We start from the raw sequence: 23,217 nt of genomic DNA, 5'->3' as shown, positions 1-23,217 counted from the left end.
CCCCATCACTTGAGACTTTCAAGAAGAGATTGAGCTGCCATCTGTCAGAAATGGTGTAGGTTCTCCTGCTTGAACGGAGGATTGGATTAGATTTCCTGTATGGTCCCTTCCAACTCTGTCAATCTGTTATCTGCTACAACAAGCATTAGCAAGAAAATAAATGTTCTGTTCTCAAGCAATTTTGATCCAAATCAGCATGGGGAGTTCTTGAACTGAGCTTCTGGTTCAACCAAAGTCGACTTTTTCTTTGCAATGCATGACTGCAATGCAGCTCAATGGACTTAGTGGCTAGTCTATTCTTCTCATTTGTTGTTTTGTTTTTGTTGAGTTGCTGTGACTCTTCACAATCCTATGGAGCAGAGCACACCTGACCCCCTTCTCCTCCACTTCTGGAGTTTGCTCAAATTCATGTTCACTGCATCAATGACACTATCTATCCATCTCATCCTCTGCTGTCCCCTTCTGCCTTCTAGCTTTTCCAACATGAAGGCCTCTTCCAATGATCACATTTGTAGCTACTCTTCATTATTTATTTATTTGTTTGATTAATTGATTGATTTTCCACCCATCGCACCACAAGGAGACTCTGGCTCCTAACTCCTGTTTTATCATGTCTTTTTAATGCAGTAGAAGGATAGTGGCCTAGTTGTTCCCTCTCATAACAAATAGGTAAAGGTAAACATCCCCCTCGCACATATGTGCTAGACGGTGTTCATCTCTGTTTCAAAGCCGAACAGCCAGCACTGTTCGAAGATGTCTCTGTCATCATATGGCCAGCATGACTAAACACAGAAGGTGCACAGAATGTTATTACCTTCCCACCAAAGGTGGTCCCTGTTTTTCTACTTGCATTTTTTACGTGCTTTCAAACTGCTAGGTTGGCAGACGTTGGGACAAGTAACGGGAGCTCACTCTATTATGCAGTGCTAGGGATTCGAACCACTGAACTGTCAACCTTTCTGATAAACAAGCTCAGCATCTTAGCCACTGAGCCACTGCATACATTTCCTAACAAATGCACAACTCTAATAAGGACAACATGAAGTGAATCAGTACAGTGGAATAATAACAATGGCTTCAAAATTTTTCATGTTCTGTGACTGTTGAATTGATTGGCTGGAGAGAACAAGGATACACTTTTGCATGCTCTCACCTGGTAGACATATAGACCATTTGGGAGAACTTCCAAATTTATTTGAGAGTGCCAATAGGGTGGACCGGAAAGAGGAATGGTCTCTTGGAGCAACCAAAACCATGAACATAAACAGATGCCCCTTATGATAATCTGCTATTCTTGTGGTAACCAAAGAGACCAGTGGTTAGGCCATGGCTTAAATGCAGAAAAAAGAGACCATGGGGTCATTTGAAGTAGCAGCATAAAAAAATGCTCCCTTCCTTCTTTCAGTCACCTACTGAAGGTAGCAATAGCAATAGCACTTAGACTTATATACTACTTTACATTGCTTTACAGCCCTCTCTAAGTGGTTTACAGAGTCAGCCTCTTGCCTCAACAATCTGGGTCTACATTTTACCCACCTTGGAAGGATGGAAGGCTGAGTCAACCTTGAGCCAGGTAGGATCAAACTGTTGGCAGAATTAGCCTGCAATACTGCATTCTAATCACTATGCCACCATGGTTCTTCCTTCCTTCCTTCCTTCCTTCCTTCCTTCCTTCCTTCCTTCCTTCCTTCCTCCCTCCCTCCCTCCCTCCCTCCCCCCTCTCTCCCTTCCTTCTTTCCCTCTCTCCCTCCCTCCCTTCCCTTTCCACTTAGCAATAGCACTTAGACTTATATACCGCTTCACAATGCTTTACAGCCCTTTCTAAGTGGTTTATAGAGCCAGCACATTACCCCCAACAATCTGGGTCCTCATTTTACCCACTTCAAAAGGATGGAAGGTGGAGTCTATCTTGAGCCTGGTGAGTTTCCATCTATCAAATTGCTGGCAGCCAGTGATCAGCAGAAATAGCCTGCAGTACTGCACTCTAACCACTGCACCACCATGGCTCATCTAAGATAAAAGTTCTTCCCACTTATCTTCACTTCCCTGTTGAACTCTCTGAACAGGGGACAATGCATTTTCAGGAAAACTGCACAGGAGTCGCATCACCAGCAATGACCATCCCTAAAGGGAGAACATTTCCCTTGAATTAACTCCCTTATGCTGGAGAACAATTGCAGGGAAGGTAAGCAGTAAAACCTGGAAGAGGCTTGGTGACACCCCCATTGAGTGAATTGGTCAGAATCTCAAACAGTTGATCCTGTGCCAGGGATATTTCAAAACAAGCTGCCCTCTCTAGCGGACATCTGTGTGGTCACTGTGAATTGACACTGACTGACGGCACACAATCAATCAATTCAACATCTCTAGCAGGGATGGTATGATGGCATATCTGGTCAATAATGTGGCAAGCTCATCGCTGAACTTTTGCTAGGAATATGTTTTTATGAGAAATAGTCTTTCTACAGAGTAGCTGTCACTTCCTTTCTCTTTAACAGGTGTTAGATAGGCAGCTGTTGGCTGTTGTCTTCTTTATCTTAATTGTTACAAGTTGGAGTACAGATAACACGTTTCCAGGTAAGAGTGATTTACAATGCAATGATGCAATCTGCAAATCTTGCTCAGTAATTTTTTCTAAGTAATTCTATGAGTGGTGAGGAATGTTTAATAGAAAACTTTTAAATGTAAACATATATTGCCTTAACTAACTCACCTTTCTATATTTTATCTTATATGGAAAAACAGTCCACCCCACTATCTCCTCAACCATCTTCTAAGATGTTCAGTATTGTACTGTGGCTCTGAAATTCCTCCTCCTTCTGGAAATTAAACTAGGAAGTGATGCCCCCTAATAAATTTTAATTACCAGGTCCATCCTTCAATCATAATACAAGCACACAGAGATTCTATGTGCACACATCCTTTAAATACATGAGTTGAATAACAGAAAGCTGGAAGGAACCTTGAAGGTCTTCTAGTCCAATCCCCGGCTCAAGCAGGAGACTCTATACCATTCCAGACAAGTGGCTTTGATTTAACAGATTAACAGAGTTGGAAGGGACCTTGTAGGTCATCTAGTCCAACCCCCCCCCACTCAAGCAGGATACTCTACACCACTTGTGACAAATGACAGTCCAATCTCTTCTTGAAAGTTTCATGAAGCTCCAACAAACTTCTGAGGGCAAGCTGTTCCATTGGTTGATTGTTCTCACTGTCAGAAAGTTCCTCCTTATTTCTAGGTTGAATCTCTCATTGTTTCCATCCAATATTTCTTGCCTGGCCTTTAGGTGCCTTGGAGAATAGCTGGACCCCCTCCTCTCTGTGGCAGCCCCTCAAATATTGGAAGACTGCTATCATGTCTCCCCTGGTCCTTCACTAGACTAATCATGCCCAGTTCCTGCAACTTTCCATCATATGTTTTAGTCTCCAGTCCCCTAATCATCCTGATTGCTCTTCTCTGCACTCTTTCTAGAGTCTCAACCTCTTTTTTGTAGTGTGGTGACCAAAACTGGATGCAGTACTCTAGGTGTGGTCTTACTAGGGCTTTATAAAGTTATATTAGTACCTCCCTTAATCTTGATTGTATCCCTTTGTTTTTCCCCCCAATATATTTTTATTATTTTTACATTTAAAACAATGCAGTACTGTGAAGTCGAAGTGACCATACATTCACATTATATACAGCTAGTCTCAACCATTAACAATTAGCCTACTTAATTCATTGTCTATCCTTCTGTCCAATCACAATATATAGTTTGTTTCAGTCTTGTCACCTTGTCTTATACCAGTCATAACATCTGTTCCAGACTTCAAAATATTCTGATTCCCCTTTATTTTTAAGTTCAAGAGTGAGCCTATCTGCTTCTGCACAGGCCAACACTTTTCTGATTATATCTAGCTCTAATGGTGATTGTATCCCATTGTTGATGCAATTTAAGATTGCATTGGCTTTTTTGGCTGCTGCTGCACAATCTCTTTTTTGGGCTGCCCAATCTCTTCTTAAAAATCTCTAATGATGGAGCACCCACAACTTCTGAAGGCAAGCCATTCCTCTGGTGAACCCATGCCTCCATGTTGGAAACCAAAATGAATTGTATGAAATCAACTAGATTTTGGAAACTACATATTTCATTAGCGTGCAAAAGGGGAAATCAATTATCTGAAATGCAGAACTGAGATTATGAAGGATGTATCGAGGATTCTGTACGTTCCTAAAATTCTGAAAACCACATTATAAATCCTTCATACTTGCTGTGCTCATAAATACAATAAAGCAGATATTTAGTTATCTCTTCTCTCAATAATTTGGGCAAAGACGCTGCCTAGCTCAGAACTGAAAATCTTGAGATAAGATATAACAGACGAACAGTTCCATGGTTCATTGAATTGTTGTCCAGATTTTATTAATTACCAAACAATTACCATCCATTTAATTAACACCGGTTGCCTTGTATAGATCGCCATGGCTAGATCCTCTTGGAAACAACATCAACTAATTTCAGAATAAGAGCAGACTCAAAGACCAGATTGCTTGAGTGAAATTGAAATGGCATTCCTGATTGATAGCAGAGGATCTGCAGGCAGTAATTTGCTGACCTTGACTAGTTTAGGAAGCAAAGCAGAGTTAGTCTTCAGATAGAAAGCCAAGTGTGGGATATCAAGGTTATAGCCTAGTGTAGGAAAGAGAAGAAGATACCAGAAGGAAACCATTAAACTATATGCAAACTATTCAACTTATTGTGCAAGATTGCCCACGAGATGCATTCTCTGATTCCCTAGAAACATGATGGCTAACCTTTTTCCCATTGCATGCCCAAAGCGGGGGGAGCGCAGGGGGGCCATGTGTGGGTTATGCCCAGGCCCATAATGCTATGTGCGCAAACTGCATGCACAACTCCTGCCCTCCCTCTCTGCTTTTGGCGTGCGATGGAATAGTTTTTCACCCTCCCCAGGCTCCAGAGGCTTTCTAGGAGCCCGGGGAGGGCAAAAACAGCCTCCCCTGAGGCAAAAATCCAGCCCTACGGGCAACTCAGAAATTCAGGAATGGACTTCCAGTTTGGCCACAGGGTTATTTTTCACCTTCTGGAGTCTTCAGGGAAGTCTCCTGAAGCCTCTGGAGGGTGAAAAATGGCCTTAAAAGAATGCTGAAGTCAGCTGGCCAGTGAGTGCATTCGCACTGGAGCTGACAGGGCAATGCCTCATGTGCCCTAACAAATGGCTCCGAGTGCCACCTGTGGTATGCATGCCATAGGTTCGCCATCACATCCCTAGAAGATCTGCATGAAGCAATATCACCTGGACGGCTGAATTGAACATCCAGTTATGAGGCCACTACTGTATCCCCTTGTAGACATTTTTGGAATAATCATGTAGCTTGTGTGTTTGAATATATTTACTTCTCTTTTGTCCTGTTCTCATCATACACTAAGTAATTAATAAAGAGCTTTCTGTAGTTCAGGCAGAATGCAGCATGTCTATACAAAGTGGTTTGTAAAGCAATAGAAGAATCAGAAGGAAAAATATCAGAATTCTAAATTGTAGATGCAGAGCACAAAGATATTCGGCCTTTCTAGAAAAAAGCACCTTCTTTTCTTTCTGACTGAATATAATGTAGAAGACCTGCCAGCCGAAAGTGGGAAAAAGGTTTGCTGGGAAACAGCTGACATTTTACAAAGTTTTCAGCTCTATGGTTAGCTCCGCTTTTCAAACATCCTTGTGTCATTGCCTCGCCCTGGAGTTTCTCCTTCAAAGGCCCCCTTTCCAATTTATTTCTGTGTGGAGATGTAAATAGGGACCATGTCAGGTAGCAGGACAAAATACATCCAAGCTGCCATGGATCTTTAACCTGAAGAATTATATTAAATTTTGCAGTCTACTTGGAAGTTCCGTTTTGCCTTAGTGGCTTTGCAAAGGAAGGCAATCATTTGTTACCTTTCCAGAGTTCTGAGCTACAGCAGTAAAAAAAAAAAAAAAAAAAAAGCTGCCACCAAGTTTGTTCATCTTATCTCCAAATGTCGCGTTAGGGGTTTGCCCTTGGAAACAGGATGTTTAATGGCATAATCACATACCCATCATTCAACCAGGTATACTTTGGCAGAAGAGTGACAAATTGCAATGTGCCATGGGTAGATACAACTGCAAATACAGGAAAAGCCTACTTTTCTTCTGCACAACTTAGAATCATAGGGCTGGAAGAGAGTGTGGGAAGAAATAGCCATCTTGTTCAGTTCCAAGACAGGAGAAAGACACTGGAAAAATCAAGGCTGATTAGGAAGAGGGTTTAATGATGGAGCAGAACCACATGGGTGATTCTGCTTCAGCTGACCACATGGAGTTGAGAGTGGGTTTTTTTATACCTTCTCTTGGGCTTTGCACTTGAGCTTCCTGTTCCTGTGCAAGAACATGTTATTCTATTGGCTGTTGTCAGACTTTCATGGGGCCATGTAGGAATTATGTAGAGGTCATAGCTGGCTCTATAGGCAAAGTACAAATCCTAGGTGTTTCCTGAGGTACATTTGGTTGAAGTTTGGGCTGATGCAATGAAGGGGTGTTGGGCAATTCCTATTGTGGCCAAGGGCTAATCCTACCTTTGTTCGAGCACTTGCTGCCGGAATTTCAAAATATTGTTTCTTGAATGGATTTCTGCCTGCAGTATTTGCTTTGCCTATGAATAGAGCTACCTAGGTTCTTGGTTTCTTTCAATGAGCTCTTTATCTCTTAAGTGCTGACATCTGCTATCAAGGAAGGTGGGGACTGCTTTCTCCCTCTAAAAACAAACACGTTTCTCCATTTCTCATCCAGGGGAATATAATATTCTGCCTTTTTAATATTTCTCAAAATATTTCATTCTTCTAGGAGAGGGGTGGGTTCTCACTTTCTACAGGAGCTTGGGGGTCTTTCTAGTGAAGGGATCCCCTGGGCCACCTTGGCCTGTTCAAAACCAAAGTTGAGGTTGGACTGTTTTTATCTTCTACTGTGCTAAGAAGAGTCAAAAGTCAACACCTTTTTGTCCCCTTGTATCTCACACCCCCTTTTTCCCATTCCCTTTTCTTCCCTTAATTTCCTATTTCTATTTTTTTTCTATTTTATACAATAAAACACATTTTAAAAAAGAGAAAAGAAATGGGGCCACAGGAGAGGTGGGCAATTGTGCACACAGGAAGCTCCGTTCATGGGAACAGAGGATGCTTGCATGAGAAGCTCCATTCACACAATAGGAGCTTTGCATGTGAGCGCCCTCCACTCACAGAAGTGGAGCTTCATGCACAAGCACAAATGCTCTCCCCCTCGTGTGCACTTGCCACTCAATTTTAATTTATTTTATTTTATCAGGCACATATAAGATAACAGTTATAAGTATAAACATGATTATAAATACAGGAAACGAATATGAATAAATGGGGACAGTAGGACAGGGATGGTAGGCACATTGGTGCGCTTATGCTTATAGATCTCTTAGGAATGGGGTGAGGTCAACAGTAGACAGTCTTAAGTCAAAATTATAGGCATTTGGGGATGAAACCACAGAGTCAGGTAGTGCATTCCAGGCATTGACCACACTGTTGCTGAAGTCGTATTTTCTGAGATTGAGTTTGGAGAGGTTTACATTAAGTTTGTATCTATTGTATGTGCCTGTATTGTTGTGGTTGAAGCTGAAGTAGTTATTGACAGGTAGGACATTGTAGCAGATAATTTTGTGTACTATGCTCAGGTCAGACTGAAGGTGGCATAGTTCTAAGTTGTTTAAACCCACTGATATGCAGTGTGGGTTCCATACAGATGAGCTGTATTCGAGAATTGGTCTAGCAAAGGTTTTATATATCCTTGTTTGCAATACAATATTACTGGAGAAGAAGCTTTGCAAGATTAGGTTAACAACTCTTAATGCTTTTTTGGCAATGCTATTACAGTGAGTTCTGGCACTTAGATCACTAGAAATGAGTACTCCAAAGTCCTTGATAGAGTGAGAGTCATCCATAAGGTCATATCAGCCCAGTGATATGGTGTCATTTGGTGTTCGGATTTTTTTTTTTTTTTTTTGCCAATGGGTAAGACAGAGCATTTGTTGGTTGATGTTTGGAGTTACCAATTATTTGACCATTCTGACACATGGTCAACGTCTCTTTATAGGGCAGTAGCATTGTCGGTGGTGTTAAATAGTTTTACATCATCAGTGAAGAGAACATAGTTGCTTATGATATGGTTGCAAAGGTCATTTATGGTAAAGCATAGAGTGTGGTCCTAATACACTGCCTTGGGGGACACCACTGTCAACAGGTGCAGGTTTTGATAGAGCGCTTCCTATTTTGTTGTTGACGGTTTGACAGGAACGCAGCTACCCTTGGACAGGGAACTAGAAATGCCATTAGATTTTAGTTTTAGAAATAGTTTGTCATGTACCAGTGAATCAAAGGTTTTTCAGAAGTCTATGTCAATTGCATATATTGCTTTACCCTGGTTGAGTTGTGTAATCCATAAGTTTTTGCAGTGTAGAAGTTGCAGATCACAGGACAATTTTTTTCCTGAAACCAAATTGTTTGTTAGAGAGCAGGTTGTTTGTCTCTAAGTGGAATGTAATGGATTGGTTTATGATTGATTCCATGACTTTGCAGGTGATGCAGCACTCATGTCCTCTCTTGTGCTGAGCCCGGCCAGGCCGGGCCTGCAAGCTGGCAAAGCTGGGAACCTCTGTTCTAGTCCAAGCCCTTGCCCAAGGCAGGAGTCCTCATTCAATCCTGGACAAATGGCTGTCCAATCTTTTCTTGAAAACATCCAACACTTCTGGGATGACTGCAAAGCCCTGGAGGTGTCACATGATCATCCTTTGTGAGTTTCCAGCCAGCTTTTGGCAAGCAAAGTCAATGGGGAAAGCTGGATTCATTTAATGACAGCATGCTTCACTTAACAACTCAACAACCATGGCAAAATAGGTTAAACATTTGAGGGTGAGTCATTTAACAACCATCACAGTTATGTGACAGAGGTCCTGGTCCCAATTGCTGTCATAAGTGAAGGATCTCCTGTAATATCCAATCTTTCCTCCCCTGAACACAGAATATAAAGCAAGAGTAAAAATTACCTCCTTAATTGTGTAGCCTCAGTTTTCAATCATCCGCTTGAACGACGCAACAGCACCAGTCCCTTAGAGACATCTCGGTATGGGTCAGGGAAGAAATGCTCCAAAGTCTGCTACTGATTTGCTTTGCTACCAGTTCGCTTTGTGTTTGCATGTGCGCTAAGCGTGTGGTTCATGCGCATGAGCACTGTAGGCGCTACCGCACAGTGCTGAAAAAGAAGGATTAAGAAGCCTTTTCTGAGTCTGCAAAGGTAAATAAAACATCGAGGGGAGGGAACAGCTGTGCCACACGATTTAGATTTGCTAGAAAGCATGATTTCAGAACTACCAGTTTGCCTGAACTGGTAGCATTTTTTACTACGGGTTTACTTGAATTTTTTTACTACCGGTTCGGGTGAACAAGTCCAAACCTGTAGCATTTCACTCAGTGGTGGGTTTCAAAAAATTTTGGAACCTCTTCTGTAGGTGTGGTCTGTTTTCCGGGTCCACTGGTGGAATCTCTTCTAACCCGTTCAGTAGATTTAACGAACCGGTTCTACCGAACTGGTGTGAACTGGTAGGAACCCACCTCTGATTTCACTCCAGTATGAATTGATTGACAAAACTTTGCTTTGTGTATCTCACCCCCTAGATATTCTCTGCAGTGGCTTTCTAACTTTAACCAACAATTTGAATGCAATAGTAATTGAAAAAATCTCTTTAAGGATAATATTGTTAGAAGACTTTAGCTAAGATTCATCTGCAGAGCTTCGTGTACATTTTAAAAACTGTTATGCACATGTTATGCCCTCTGTTTGTACTGCTTAGGACTGATCTCAGCAGATGGAGAAATTTACATTTTAGTTCATGTAGAAAATGAAGTCTGAAATAATTGTGGTTCTTAAAATCATTTACAGTATATATTATGAGGTTTGCTGGTTCCAATGTACCATGGACAAGTATTATTACAGAGTAAAAATTACAGAGTGTTATAGAGCATAAATTATGTTAAAAAAAACACAAATAGCCTGGAGGATGTAACCTGCCCAATTTTCCTTCTGTCAAATAGCAACAGCACTTAGATTTATATACTGCTTCACAGTGCTTTCCAGCCCTCTCTAAGCAGTTTACAGAGTCAGCCTCTTGCCTTCAACAATCTGGGTCCTCATTTTACCCACCTTGAAAGGATGGAAGGCTGAGTCAACCTTGAGCCTGGTGAGACTCAAACTACCAAATTGCTGGCAGCTGGAAATCAGCAGAAGTAGCTAGCAGTACTGCACTCTAACCACTGTGTCACCAAGGATCAAAGAAATTATGGATTGTAATTCTCCTTCTCCTTTTCCATGGTGGCTACCTTATGAGACAGCTGATGGCATCCTTTCAAAATCTTCTTTACTCAATAGGTGTTGTTTCTCTGACCTTTCCAACTCTTGATCTTATTGTTATGTCAGCAACATGTCTCAAATTCTCAAGGTCAAAGTTTTGAATCAGTCAGTCAGAATAGAGCTGGAATGGACTTGGGAGGTCTTCTAGTCTAATCCCTGTTCAAGCAGGAGACCCTATACTATTTCAAACAAATGGCTGTTCAGTCTCTTCTTAAATCCTCCAGTGATGAAGCACCCACAACCTCTGAAGGCAAGAGGCTCCATTGATTAATTGTCCTCACTGTTATGAAGTTTCTCCTTAAGTCCAGGTTTCTTCTCTCCTACGTAAGCTTCCATTCATTGCTTCTTGTATGGTCTTCAGGTGCTTTGGAAAATAAGTTGAGCCCTCCTCTTTGTGGCAGCCTCTCAAATACTGGAATACTGCTATAATGCCCAGTGGTGAAATTCATTTTTTTTTACTACCAGTTCTATGGGTGTGGCTTGGTGGGCTTGGAATGGGAAGGATATTGCAAAATCCCTATTCCCTCCCCACTCTGGGGCCAGCCAGAGGTGGTATTTGCCAGTTACGTGAACTACTCAAAATTTCTGCTACCGGTTCTCCAGAACCTGTCAGAATCTGCTGAATTTCACTCCTGATCATACCCCCCCTAGTCCTTTTCTCTAGACTAGACGTACCCAAATCCTGCAACCGTTCTTCATATGTTTTAGTTTCCTGGCTTTTAATCATCTTATTTGCTCTTCTTTGCACTTTATCTCAACATCTTTTTTTGTAATGTGGTAACCAAAACTGGATGCAGTATATTCCAAGTTTGGTATGTTATATCAGTATCAGAGGTGGGTTGCTCCTGGTTCAGCACGGATCGGGCGAACCAGTAGTAGTGGCTGTGGGAGGCTCTGCCTACCCGCCCAGATGCTTCTTCACATGCACAGAAGCACCACATATGTGTGCAAGCGCCAGTGATGGGTTACTGATTTCGTTCCAACTGGTACGGTTGGAATGGCCCCGGCATCACCCACCTGGATGAGTGCGGCTTCTGCAAGCCTCCACGACACTCCAGTTGCTTGGTGGAGCATCATGCAGGCGCCGTACATGCCATGCGCGTGCACGGAAGCACCAAAGGCTTAAAGGACAGGTAAGGAGCTCGGGCGGGCAGGCCCTCCAGAGCACCATACCGGTACCTGGTGCTCCAGGCAGGCTCCAGCATGCCCGTACCGGGACATACCACCTGCAACCCACCACTGGCGAGCACACATGTGAGTGTGACAGTAAAAAACATTGGCAACCCACCACTGATCCGTTTGTTGTGTTTATATGTCTCCTAATTCACAGCTTAATGACATGGCTTGTTACAGGTGGGCTATCACATTTCTAGTATCCTGACTAATCTGGAATTCAAGCAATGAGTGATCAGAACTACCAATGTTGGCTTGCAAAAATCCCGATTGTCACGTGGGGGCAAAGAAAGATTTTTCTGCATCTTTTTGCTGCCATCTAGTGGTTTCTCAGAGCAAGGAGAGTGAAATCCCAATCCTAGGACTTCAGCCAGCAAAGAGCTACAACCTGTCTATGTATCATTTAAGGAAAGTAGTAGTAAAGAGATCCTACAAAGAACACCTGGCAACTCAAGAGAATAAAGCAGTGTGTTTTATGGTTCTAAGCTTTTTTTATATATATCTTCTTTACATCAGCAGATATTTTTGCTTTGTTTCATTAGTGAACACAGTGTCTAGAATTTGTTCTGTCCAGGGACTCATCTGCTCTTCATCATGTTTGGTTTTATTTTCCACAGCTTCCTTAAATGTTTTATATTGGACCCAAATTAATTTACCATGAGCAAATAATACACACAGTGTTAAATGTGCCTTCCTCACTTTCAATTTCCTTCTAAGGGGACAACCAAATGTGGCAAACCAAAGTATATCAGACTAATTGAAGCAACATTCTAAGTTCTTCCTAAAAGGGGGGGGGGAAATCTCCTTTGGGGATATGACTTCTTCTCCAGATCACCTGGCTTAGATTTGGTTGCTTGAACCTCTTCAGATCCTTGATTCATTTGGGTATAATTGATGCAAAACCTCACTTGGAAGACATTCCTTGCTGACAATTGCTGACCTTTTGGTTTAATGGACTAGCAGAACCTACATTTAAAGATTCTATGTTAGACATTCTATCTATCTAACATGTGGTAACATAACATAAATTAGGAGTGCATAGTCATCCGTCTTGCATATGTCCAGGGAATATATAATAGAGAACAAGATCATCCATATTCTACAAGCGCCTATAATATATTGATGATATAATTCCTCTCTCCTCTCTCATCCCAACTATGTAAAACAAATTATGAATCATGGCACTGTTGGTTAATCCACCCAGTATTAAAAAAGGCAGGGAGAAAAGGAGCGAGAGTTAGATGAGGAGACCTGATCACTTTGGTAGCTTCACATTGTAATGAATAAGGATATGCATTCTATTTCATAGCTACTATGATTATTGGCTGAGCAGGCACAAAAATAGCCAGAGAAGTGATTTAATCCTAGAAAATGCTTGCCTGTCAATAGGAGTGCTGAGTTATTACCTGCCTATCAGGAACCCAGGAGCCAAAGGTGCAGCAGCACAAGGAAACAATTAATGACTTAGTAGCCAGCCCTTAATACCCTAATTAACAACTAAAAGGAACCATACAATTAGGAACCATATAAATACAATATGTAGAACAGCCCAGTGCACACATTTGTGGAAGCCTGGGTTGGCATCTAACCATGGGTCCCTCCTGAGGATGGGGCAGAACAGAGATGGTCCCCTTGGTTGGGCAGAAGGATGGAGATAGTATTTCCTGCAGGACCCTCCTGAAGCTCTGGATCCCATCTCCCACAATTCCCAGAAAGGGCCCCCAGGTGGGAGAAAGCAGAGCTGGGGAATGAAGCTGGCAGTGAATTAAAGTGATTCGAATGGAGACCAGTGGCTCCTTGCGGGAACGGGGGGGGGGGGTGCAGAGAACGCTTTTCTCAAAGTTTCCTGCTCGGGGAGAGGAGGGAGAGGAGGAGGAGGAGGAGGAGGAGGAGGAGGGCAGATGCCTGAAATTCAGAGCGATGCCCCTCTGCTTCCCTTCATGGCCAACCACAGCTGCAGCTCTCGAGGTGCTTGGTTCAGCCTTCTTTCAGGGCGGGATGGGAGGGACACAATGCTTCCTCAGGGATCTTTCAGATCTCGCCCTCTGAGATCCCGAGTTTTGAAGAACCACCATTTCCCCCTCTCCAGTTTTTATTCCTGGAATGGCCACCGTCACCCTGAAAGAGTGGGAGAAATTCTTCCCTGCTAGAGAGAGAAAAGTTCCCTGATGATGGGCTCCAGCACGAGCATGAAAACTTAGGTCCCAGTGATTGACTCAGACTGGACTCTACAGAAAGGGAAGAGCTGAAACTTGTAGATTGCATTATTACCCAGCACCTATGACCTCACTGAGATAGGATGATAAGCTACTTCACCATTGAAAAGAGACCCCTTTCATTGCTTTGTATGTTCATTAAATTATAAAAGTAATTAAAATGTTAATCCAGTATAAAGTGACAAGTCTCCTGAGGAAGGGTAATAAAACATGAAATGTGAACTCATTTTTACTGCAGAGGATTAAAATGTATATTCATGAGTTTGGGAATCACTGGATAGGCTAGTGGAGGACCAAGGAGAATGTGGCAGTTGTAACTTCACACACGTCTTCTTAAAACTTCACACGTCTTCTTAAAATATTTCAACACAAAGTAACAATTTTTGAAATAGGAATAGGAATATGGAAACCAAAGGACACTTGTCACATTAATTCATACATACATACATACATACATACATACATACATACACATACGTGTGAGTGTGTGTGTGTGTACCAACCAAACTTTGTACACAGATGACTTACTCTCTGGAAACAAATATTGTGGGGGTAAGACAACCCTAACACCCCTTGGGGTATGTGTTCTGTTAAGATACAGCCTGTTGTGCCTTAAAATGACTTCTACTGTATTGCCATAAAATGGCTTCTATTGTATTGCCATAAAATGGCTTCTACTGTACAGTGCAGTGGAGTTGTCATGATAACAGCTTTACAATACACCATAAAGAGGCTTCCTCTGGTAAGTGGAAAAATCCAACATTAGACATTTCATTTGGTCCGGACATTTTCCCCCTATAAATAAATACTCGGGCAATGCTGGGTTATCAGCTAGTAAGTAAATAAATAAATAATAAAGTTGTAGAGAGCAACTGGGTTGAATGTTGATGATCGTCTAACTTTTCATTTCCTTCCTCAGACAGACCTGTCCCATGCTGAAGGTAGCTTCTAAACCCGTCCAGAGTATCTGAAAGGATAGAAGCCAGCCAAGCTTGAGACCCATCCCCAAAGGGGTTGGGTTCTGCTAATGCCAACCCTTCACCTTCCTTGCATATGGGATTAGAGTAAACAAATAAAAAAATAGCACCAGAAGACATGGCAAGAAGCAATGGATGGAAACTAACCAAGGAGAGAAGCAACCTGGAACTAAGGAGAAATTTCCTAATGGTGGAAATAATCAATTAGTGGAATGCCTTGTCTTCAGAAGTTATGGGGGCTTCTTCATTGGAGGCATTCAAATAAAGACTGGACAACCATTTATCAGAAATGTTATAGGGCAGGGGTCAGAAACTGTAAACATTCAAAGAGCCACAAAGGTCCTAACCAGAAGCCCTCTGTTCAATTCTGGAGCTGACCAGAAGTTCAGTTCCCCCACCATAGAGTCTCCTCCTAGCGTGGCATCCTTTTTCTTCTGCTGACCGGAATTCTGGTTCCCTCACCATAGAGTCTTCTCCTAGCATGGCATCCTTTTTCCTCTACCAGTCCTAACCAAAAGCCCTATCAATTGTGGAACTGACCAGTGACAGGGAGCCGCACAGAGGGATGAAACTGCCACATGTGGCTCCAGAGCCACAGGTTGCCAACCCCTGGTAATGGGTCTTCTGCTTGTGCAGGGAGTTGGACTAGATGACCTCCAAGATCCCTTCCACATCTTTGAACTTGAGGATTTGAAGACCAGTTGCTCACCTAACAAGATCAAGAGTTGTTCTGTTCTAAATTCCACTGGAGAAAGCCATCTACAGGGAATTAAAAGTCATCAGAGCACATATTGAAACATTAGCCTCTTAACATTTTCTTTAATTTTCCTCAACATTACTTCTTTCACTAATAATGCTCTCTCATACACAAATGCACACACCCATGCAATTTTTTTCAATCAGCATCACTGAAACTCTTGATTTCCCATCAAAATCCCTCAGAGAGGGATGTGCCCAAACAACCCCGTATTTTATGATCAACTATGAGTTATGAAAAGTAATCATGGATATGATTGCAGTTGCAAATTGCCTCTGCTTTAAGACACACACATAAACAAACACAGACACTTCATTAGAATGATATATTCACGTCATCGTATTGTTAAAACATCCACTGAAATTGTGTTAAGTTGCCTTGGGCCAATGCCAAAAATGAATGCTTAGCCAGGGCATTGGGGTAGGGTGTGTGTGGAAGGAGTAAAAGATACAGTCAGGATAGCTGCTTTGACTGCTGTCTTGAAGTTTTGACACACCAGGAGTGGGTTGCTGCCACTGTTACTGCTGATTTGCAACCTGTGCACAACAGGCACACACCCATGCACACATGTTTGTGCACACGTGCATGCCAGATGCACACTGCGTGTGCTGTGCACACTGTTCAATGGAAATTATTCTGTGTGCGTGTCCAGAACAATTTACAGTGAACTGAGCATGCACAGTCACTAAAATCCACAATGGTAGAGGCCAAGCAGCTGTGAGGGAACCAGTTGGGGGTGTGGCAGGCCTGGGGAACAGACTCCAGCTGTTCTTCTGCCCCACTGATGTCTGACTCCTAAGGCAGCTGATAACTGTTGGACGGCCCTGGCCCCCTCTCTGCCTCCGATACAGAGCCCTCATCAGAGCCTTCCCCAGACTCCAGGACTGGCCCAGGTTCCTCCCCAAATTTCTCACTGTCCGAATCTGCTGGCAGCTCTGCTGGTCACTGGTGGGCCACAACACAGAGGAAGAACAGGTGGAAACGAAGATCTGGCCCCAAAGGAAAGGGAACTGAAGGTGCCAGAAGGTAAGATAGGATGAATGTCTGAGTGAGTCTGGCATGCCTCCTTCAGTATCCAAGAAAGAAAAACCTCAACTCCATTTGAATAGAGATAAAGTACTGTTACTAGATATGAATTGAAAGCAGTGAAAAGGAAAGCAAGATCTGACCCAAAAAGGCACAAACAAGTACATATGAAATGATTACCCAGCCCCCTCTCTCCAATTACCCCAACCCAGTGTCCAATCTGCAACTCTCTAAGGTATCATGTGGGGTGCATCTTCAAAAGGCCTCATCAGGTTGGTATGCGAGATGGTTGGCCTTGACCAAGACCAAACATTGGCCATTAGCATGTGCAGAAGATGGTGAGAACAAAACTCCCTTCTACATACTCCTCCAGTACCATATAATTCCCTTCCCAAATACCATGCCCCCACCCTCCCTGTTTCTATGGCAGCCATTAGTAAGCAAGTGAAGCAGAGGCTTACAGAGTGTACGGATGGAAGAAACTAGACTGCCAGGTGTTCATGCAATCAGAACATCAGGAGGAGGCGTCACCCATGCATCCTGATATAGGCAAATTCACGGCTTCTTCCAGGTGTTCCTTTAAACTCCTTTTTTTAAGCTCTGGCTTTCCTGATCCTGGTCTGGATAGCTGCCACTTGGACTGCCCTACAGCCATCTCATCTCTCCTACTCTTTGTCTCTAACCTTCACCTAAAGAATTCTGAAGCTGCTTTTTGTTCAAGACATTTCGTGTCAGCTTTACCATGTTAGTTGCAGGGTTCCAAGCAACACCCCCAACAAAAGAAGACTCCGGGGCTAGCAATTCCTCAAAGCTCCATTTTCTTAGAGATGTCATATTGGCACATCTGGGAAAACCCAAATCTAAAAGTTCGGCCAAACCAGGCCAAACCAGAAGCAATCCGTCTCTGATAAACACCCTGGGAAGTCATTGCTGGTAAATAAAGCTTAATATTTCCCAAGGAACTGCTACTGTTTTCCCTTTTTTCTTAGTAACTTTTATAACCAATTAATATTATTGTTACCTCTGCATTCAAATCCTTCCATCCTCACAGTTGGCCCAGAAGTGGATTTTAGATGCCACCTCAATTGTTTATTTTAATCCTTCTGGCAATATTATTTGAGGATGAATAAATTCCACAAGCTGGTCTTTTTAAACATCAATATGTAATCAAAAGTGTTTGAACTGCAAAAGAAAGTACAGAGATCTTTTCTTCTTGCCACTGACATAAAATATTAATTGTATAAAAGAACCTCAACATTTTTTGTTTTTTGAACAGGGATAGAGAGTTCCTTTTCTCTCTGGAGGAAGAGAATTAGAGTGTAAACAGAGGATAGAATTTGTGTACAAAATCACAAAATCCCACTCAAGCATGAGCACATCAGAAACATAGCATCTGAGTTACTATGGCAGGCAGTACAACTGTAGTACTATCATACTATTTTTATAAGAGGTAGGAAAGAGAGTTTCTATCTGGCATAAATCGTATCGATGGATGTTTATGGAATTCCTAAGGTAAAGGTAAAGGTTTCCATCACACATATGTGCTGGTCGTTCCCGACTCTAGGGGGCGGTACTCATCTCTGTTTCAAAGCCAAAGAGCTAGCCTTTCCAATGACGTCTCCATGGTCATGTGGCTGGCATGATTAAATGCCGAAAGTGCATGGAACACTGTTACCTTCCCACCAAAGGTGGTTCCTATTTTTCTACTTGCATTTTTACATGCTTTCGAACTGCTAGTTTGGCAGAAGCTGGGACAAGTAACGGGAGCTCACTGCATTATGCGGTGCTAGGGATTCGAACCACCAAACCTCCACCCTTTCTGATTGACAAGTTCAACGTCTTAGCCACTGAGACACTGCATCCCTTATGGAATTCCTATCTGTCTTTATTATGTGCATAGAACAAGAGTCAAAATGCCTTTGTTTGAATGCATAGTTGAACCATGAGTTGTTTCGACATGGATGAACAATGGTCCACCCGACCACCAGACCAAGGTTTCAAGGTCTTCTGAAATGCCATCAGCCACTACACCAAGATCATGGTGAGAAGAACTTGTGTGTGGTTCCTGTGATCATCCGTTATCTTTTGATATTGCATTGAAGTCAGTGACCTGGATCTACTGCAGACTTGGCTATTGGGCCACGTTTTGCCCTTTCTCCTTTGCGATGGCTCTTTTATGTAAATAGATGTTCAGATATACAGATGTATTTCTTTTCTTTCCTACTATCTAATTTTTGTCTTTTCTGTTCAATTCCATGAGCCACCACAACCAGTCAGAATTAGACCCTCCAGGCCGGATACTGCTCTGGTACGGTGCTTCGGAGGGCCGACCCGCCCACCTTCGCTTCTTACCATCCTTTTATGTCTTCAGCACTTCTGCGCACGTGCACAGTGCATATAGTGCCTGCGTGACGCTCCGCTGAGCATCTGGAGCATCACGGAGGCTCGCAGAAGTGCCAAGACGCATGCACGGGCTGTGCGTGCATGCGCTGCACACGTCGATGTGGATGCCGGCAAGCCTGTTCCAACTGCACCAGTTGGAACGGAATCCGCAACCCACCACTGTTCCAGGCACCAGATAACTTTCATGGGAATTCATCAGAGGAGCTCCAGGCTTCACATTTTGTATGTCAGGCATAACTGTAAATATTTGAAATTGGTGTCACAACCATTGAAGAGCTGTGGTGGTGCAGTGGTCAGGGTTAGGTAGAATGCAGTACTGCAGGCTGCTTCTGCTAACCGCTAGTTCGATTCTCACCAGCTCAAGGTTGACTCAGCCTTCCATCCTCCCAAGGTTGGTAAAATGAGGACCCAGATTGTTGGGGGTAATAGGCCCAAACTGCTATAAACTGCTTAGAGAAGGCTGCAAAGCACTATGCTATAAAAGTCTAAGTGCTGTTGCTATCAGTGACTCAATAAACCAAATCCAAGCCAGAGTTAATATGTGCTGAACTGCTAGAAACATGATTCAGTTTCTATATATTGATTGGTTTGATTGATTGATTACATGCTATCAAGTTATTTTCAACTCGTAGTAACCACGTAGATTGTTTTTCTCCATGACAATTGATCCATAACTTGTTTTTCAAGTCTCCCAGTGATGTCCTTGTAACTGCCACTGTAACTGAGTCCATCCATTTTATGCTGGTCATCTTCTTCTTCAAAAGCAAAAAAAAACCCAAAACATTTTGCCTCTTTTTTTTTGTTACAATAAATGATAAATGTGTGAAACACCGATTCTGCAGTGAAAGCCAGCAACACATTTTTGTTCTCAGCAGGGTTCCATTTAAATGATGTTATGTTCGGAGTTGGGGTAGATATCAAGAAATAGAGAGTACCCAGAAATATTAATAAAATTTGGCTTGTTATAAAGGCAGTTTTAATTCCTCTGTATTTACTGCAACCTCATCCGGTAAAACAAACAGCCAGTTATGGCATTATGCATTATATTCCTGGATCTTTTTCATGACATATAAAGTGAAGCTGGGTGGCACAAGTAGGTCAAGAAATGCCCCAAAGCCCATAAGGTTCTTTCTTCAGATGGCCCTGAGTTATAGGGTCAGTATAAAGCAATGAGGCTCTTAATTTGTATTCCTAATCGATGAGCAAGTTGATAAACCAGGGACTTTTCTCAAGGTTTTCTTCTACCCCTTCTGACACTCTCAAGATCTTTGTTATTCCCCGATGCATGATGACTTGTTCCCTTGGAAACTATACAGTGTCTGGAACATACACCTTCATTTGTCTCTCAAACCATGTGTCTTAAGAGCCTGTTGGGAGAGAAAGTAGTTTTTCATGTTTACTGGGAAGGAAATAGGACCGGAGGTTGATGCTGAGACTCTAGAAAAAGTGCAGAGAAGAGCAACCAGGATGATGAGGGGATTGGAGACTAAAACATATGAAGAATGGTTGCAGGAACTGGGCATGGCTAGTCTAGTGAAGAGGAGAACCAGGGGAGTCAGTCTTCCAATATTTGAGGGGCTGCCACCGAGAGGAGGGTGTCAAGCTGTTTTCCAAAGCACCTGAAGGCCAGACAAGGAATAATGGATGAAACTGACCAAGGAGAGATTCAACCTAGAAATAAGGAGAAATTTTCTGACAGTGAGAACATTCAACCAAAGGAACACTTGCCTTTGGAAGTTGTGGGAGCTTTCAAGAAGAGGTTGGACTGCCATTTGTCAGAAATGATGTAGGGTCTCCTGCTTGAGTGGGGGGGGGTTGGACTAGATGACCTATAAGATCCCTTCCAACTCTATTAATCTGTCATTCATTCATTCATTCATTCACACAATCACATGGTATAGATCAAGGGTTACTGCAGGACAAGGAGCTAAATCTGCTTGCCTGCACCCTCAATTCCTAGAGAAGAATTAACATCACATATACAGAGGGGACAGTGATAACGAAGGAGGATCAGTTGTCAATAATTTATTGGAATTGTGAATTTATTCAAATACTTTATTCAACGAGAAGAATATATTCCATGGTTAAACTCCATCTTCTGTATAAAATGATACCAAGCTCTAGATCTACACTGCTTTACATTGCAATGCACATTTGGGGTACTGCTATTTTATATAAAAGATATTTGTCTAACAGATAGCAGTTGGTTACATTTGTGATTGCTGATTCCCTTTCCTAGATCAAATCTAAAGAGGACTTTCTCCCATTTTGGATTTCATTTCTTCTATTTCTGCCACATTCTCAAAACCTACCCTAAAAAGCTTTGCCAAAACTTCTCCAAAATGATGCTAAAGTGAAATCAGTGAGGCAGAGAAAGCTCTGTCCTAAATTCATGCTCACCTACTTCTCCTATATGCAGTCACTAGGATTGGAGCCCCATGGAAGATCTTGAGATATTCAATCCTGGATTTGCATAAAGAAGAAACTTGCTCCAAACCTTCACATTGTCCTTCTCAGAATATGGATTCTAAAGAACATGGGAAACAAGACAGAAATTTGTGGACCCTCAACAATTCCCAAAAAGTCTAGCAAATTATTCCTCTATTACTTTTTGATTGCACTCAAATGGTAAACAGAACACTACTGCAAACCAAAGAGGATCATGATTCTAGGTGCTTCAAACACTCCATCAGGTTATTGTGCTCTGAAATTCAAATTCAAATTCCTGGACGATCCAAACTTATCAAGAGAGTCACATGGTCCAATCAATCCACCATCTCAAGAGAAGACAGACCCCAGTCACTCCTACCCAAGTGCAGGCTGAATATCCTTGACTCCCAGAGAAAAGAAGGTTGTTATGGCTATATATCTCCTCCAATTCCTTGCAAATCCCCCCTCCCGTTTTCCCAGGGCACTAAATGTGGCAACCCTGAAGCTCCAAAGAAAAAGATGGCTTCCAGGTCTGACAGTTAGCTTCAGTTTCACCATTTGCCTTTGCTTCTTCTTGCTTACCTAAGGGTAGTTGGCTTGCAGTCCCAGGCATATATAGGTCTCTTGACTAGAAGACATTGTGTTCCCAATCCAGGTCTGAACTCAGAATGCACCACTGGTTTCCTCTTACAGCACTTCCACTTGGCTGCCATCTCCAATGTTCCCAAAGTTCATAATTATTCCTTCCAATGGTTTGTCATTGTATTTACAGCAGCTGCTGTAGGAAAGTACCTGAAGGCCAGAGAAGGAATATTGGATGGAAACTGACCAAGGAGGGATTCAATCTAGAAATGAGGAATTTTCTGACAGTGAGAACAATCAATCAATCAATTGCCTTTGGAAGTTGTGGGAGCTTCATCACTGGAGGCTTTCAAGAAGAGACTGAACTGCCATCTGTCAGAAATGGTGTAAGGTCTCCTGCTTGAGCAGGGGGTTGGACTAGATGACCTATAAAGTCCCTTCCAACTCTGTTAATCTGTTAATATGAATGGCCAAGCTTGCTTGCACACCACTAGATCACCAATAAATGAGGGAAGGGCTTGGCCCTCAGCCAATGGCCCCCTCCCAGGCCTTGGATCTCTATATCCAAGGGAGCAAAATAAAACTGTCTAGATGCAAGCAGGCTCAGAACCTGGTATGAAAAGCACCCCAATCCTATGGAGATATTGTGGAAGTGAGAAAGATGGCTCAGATATAGTTTTTTTTAGGAGCCAAATGAAGTGTACCTTTGAGTTGTACCCATTGTATATATCAATATGGGTATGAGACTGATTGTTTTGCTACTGTCTCCTACTGTTGCTGATTACATTCTTGAATTTAATGTTATTGGTATTTGTATTGATTTCTACAAGATACTTTGAAAGGGTTGCTACCCTATAAGGCACCCTAGAGAATGTTTAATAGTAATAATAATAAAAAAATATGGATCCAGCAGAAAGAAATATGAACTTTCATTTACTTACAATGATTTATTGTAAGTATGAATGAATGAATCCATTACTATTCAAATGGATTAAGATTCCAAAAACTTTTCATTTCTGCTAATGAATGAATGTGCATACAAATTATACAGAAAGGAATCTAATTAAGAATATAATGTATTTAGGAAAAGGGTCTGGTACAAATTAAGGAAGCATTATTGTGCAATATTGTTGAAGTCTATAGTATAGACTGGACTTAATTTTTCTAATTTAATTCTAATGTTTAAATGTTGATTTGTGAAGCTAATATTTCT

Source organism: Thamnophis sirtalis, unplaced genomic scaffold, assembly GCF_051295495.1.
Source record: "Thamnophis sirtalis isolate CommonGarterSnake01/CBP01778 unplaced genomic scaffold, rThaSir2_p1.2 scaffold_15, whole genome shotgun sequence".
NCBI lineage: Eukaryota > Metazoa > Chordata > Lepidosauria > Squamata > Natricidae > Thamnophis > Thamnophis sirtalis.
Note: the sequence above shows the minus strand (reverse complement) of the source record.